Below are 3,215 nucleotides of genomic sequence, written 5' to 3' on the forward strand. Positions count from 1 at the left end.
ATTCTATTTCACTTTGGTCCAGATCAAACTTTCCCTCACCCAAGAACCGAAAATGACTGCACATTTGTTTTCCCACAGAGAGTCCTATTCCACCTCAAGCGTTATTGATCACATTTTTTGTGTGCCCAAAAATACATATTTTCGAAACCTTTTGGCCACTCATAAAATGCAAACACACTCCTGTCGGAGTGTCGGGGCAATGATAAATTTGGAGCTTCCGCTTTGGGTAACTAAGACATCGGCAGGCAAATGAAGAGTCAGTGGCTCGGAGAATAAGAGAAATGGCTGCAATGCATACGTCATTTAACCCCTTTGCGCCATATTTTTCATAAGCTGCTGCTCCACTTTGGGTGATACCCCTTCTTTTCCGGCCCAGACAGACAAGCAGACAGGCAGACAGACAGAGAGACAGAGTTTGGAATCTATAGGATGGTAAAAGGATGCGTATCGTTTTGGGTCCTGGCGCTGTCCTGTCGACGATAAAATATGTGAGGGGGCGTCTGGTCCGCACATATATAGAGACATTTATTGATAGATAGCAAACGCATCGCTTGAACCCTTTTACATTTGATGAACGTATCGAATTCCCCACATATTGCCAAAAGCGGCAAATTTATGGCTGTTTGATTTATTTTAACTTTTAACACGCCCAAACAAAATGCTGCCAAAGAGGCGTGCCGAATCCGACTGGCCAATATCGCCAATGGATTTGAAATGCCGGGAGTTCCGGAGTTGATTCATTCATATAGGGTGGTTCCCCACGACCTCTACCCTGAGCGCCACAAATCTTTTAATAACTTCAGGGGTGCTCGATGCTAAGGACGTGATTTTGAGTGGCCATTATGGAAACATGCGCTAGTTGCGGATCTATAAAAGGCATTCGAGAGTCCGGTTATTAAAAGAGTTATGTTTCACAAAAAGCAACATGATGCAGCTGAAGCTGAAATAAAAAAATAATAAAATAGACTTTTTGGATTATTACAACAGGAGTATCCATTTATTTAAAATCCATTTATAACTTAGGTTTCGATTGGAACTCACATGATTCCTTGAAAAACCTAAGTATTGGCTTACAGGGGCTTTAAGTTCCCTCACATCAGCTACCTCAGATTCGCGGATTTGCACTGCATAAGGGGCTCATCAGCGATATTAAACTCTGCGCTCCTTCACCTTCCGCCTACCTCAATTTGCGGAATCCGGTCCAATCACAACTCCACACCATTTGCGTATTACGCTTCATTATGCAGATTTCTTGCCGCCGGTTGAGTTTCGTCGAGTTCTTTATCCCCGCTCCGCTTATTTGTTATTGTTGCATGGCTTGCGGGCTTGAAAAAATATTTTTATTTAATTTATTTATGAATGAAGCGAAGGGCGACGGTATATCCTGGATGGGGTTGGGGTTGGGTTGGTAGGCCTGGCAATAAAGGCGTTGCCACACACTCTCCCCGAAAAACCATTACCATTCCGCTCGTGGTGCCTACCGCATTGTCACATAGATAAGCCGCGTCTGGCTTAACTCATAAAAAAGTGCCGGCAAAAGGATAATAAACCAGCCAGGCCGAAGGAGAGAACGCGTGCGGATTTAAATTTCACAAAAATAAACAGCAAATAGTCATAAACGGGGGGAAGCTGTAGGCCACAGTTGAGCCGCATGGTGGGAAAAATATTCTTGTTTCCACACAATCCATTTTTAAATGTTTTCATTTCTAGTTGTGCCTCAATAATGACAATAATCAAAAATTCTCAGACCCAGAGTACCCGTTTCGGCTTTTGTTATTTGCCGCCCCACAGGCCGAGACTGAGAAATGAATTTAAAATCAATTTGCGGTCAGCACACAAAAGCAGCCATGAGGTAAACCGCAAAGACAACAATTAAGCGTAACAAATGATTATGAATAACCTTTTTTCTACGCCCGGAATGCCATGTATACTCGTATATGTTCTTCTTCTGTGAGAAACGGAACCAAAATCTAATGATACTTTTGACGCGGGGCTTTGCCGGCTGATGAATGAAACTAAGGCATTTCAAAATACTACAGCCTTGTAAATGAGTAGACAGAATGTCTGGATGAGGAAATACAATGTTGTTAGACTTTGCAACTGAAACCTTTTTTTAGGCTCAACTATAGTACGGAATTAATTATATAATTACAATTAATACAATTAATTATACCATGATTATACCATAAAATCCTAATAGCTATTATGTTTGGAAAAAAACTAAATTTTAAATGGTTCGAATAAAAAAAGGTTGTGTTTCCGATTTAAAAAAAAAGCAAAACATGAGTTCATCCTAAGTGGGGCTCGAACACACAACCCCACGATTAAAAATCTCAAACTATACAAACTGTGCTAGTCGGGCAAGACATTTGTTTAATCTAATGACAAACACCACGCAGCGTGTTTTGTTTAATTTACCTCGTGGATATTTATTTTAAGAACGTGTTTTGAAACATGTGTTTTCGTGCCTATTTAAAATTCCACGTGTTTATTTTGTAATCAGATATCTATTAAACATGTATAGGTAGATAAGTGTGTTTGCTTGCAAAAGCACAGAAAAGAAAATCACTCGAATTATCTCTTTTTTTGGTTAGCACAAGATTTTACACATTCCGACCCAAGTGAACGAAAATACAGAGTTTCTATAGTTATTAATACTACATAATTATGGGTACTGTGCCACTGAAAGTATTGATAAATATGTAGGGGCTAAAAATGTAAACATGTGGCCGAGCTTTTCCACATCGTCCCTACCGCAGAGCCTGTGCGTTCTTGTGCGTCGTTTGCGGCAACCCATCATGTGCCCGGCTAGCTCAGTCGGTAGAGCATGAGACTCTTAATCTCAGGGTCGTGGGTTCGAGCCCCACGTTGGGCGAAACAATTTTTTTGTTAATAATTATTTTCCTTGTAAATCAAAGAAACCCTTTCAATAAAAAAATCCATTTTCACAATTGGTTTTTGTACTTCAGAGCAAGCTTCAGGCGTTTATGAAATGTAATGTTTGTTCAATTTTGTAGTTTGTATTAAATGAATTTGGCTGACAAATATTTGTAGGATGCTTGCAAGTGAAAGCCATTGTTGAAGTAGCACAAAAGAGGGCATGCATAAATCCGCAGCCATTGAAACGCGTATGAAAAATTCAAAAAGTGCCCCAAAATGGAGGACCCTTTCGCATCTGGCGCGCTTTCCAACCAGCCGCAGGACAATTTATGAAT

General features: G+C 40.4%; 1 non-coding gene across 1 annotated transcript; it reads left to right on the forward strand.

Annotated features, from left to right (window-relative positions):
- The first annotated feature begins 2,802 nt into the window (after nucleotides 1–2,802).
- Trnak-cuu lies at nucleotides 2,803–2,875 on the forward strand. Its single transcript has one exon. It is a non-coding gene; the product is annotated as a tRNA-Lys (tRNA).
- Nucleotides 2,876–3,215: the final 340 nt, after the last annotated feature.

Source organism: Drosophila teissieri, chromosome 2R (genome assembly GCF_016746235.2).
Source record: "Drosophila teissieri strain GT53w chromosome 2R, Prin_Dtei_1.1, whole genome shotgun sequence".
Classification (NCBI taxonomy): domain Eukaryota; kingdom Metazoa; phylum Arthropoda; class Insecta; order Diptera; family Drosophilidae; genus Drosophila; species Drosophila teissieri.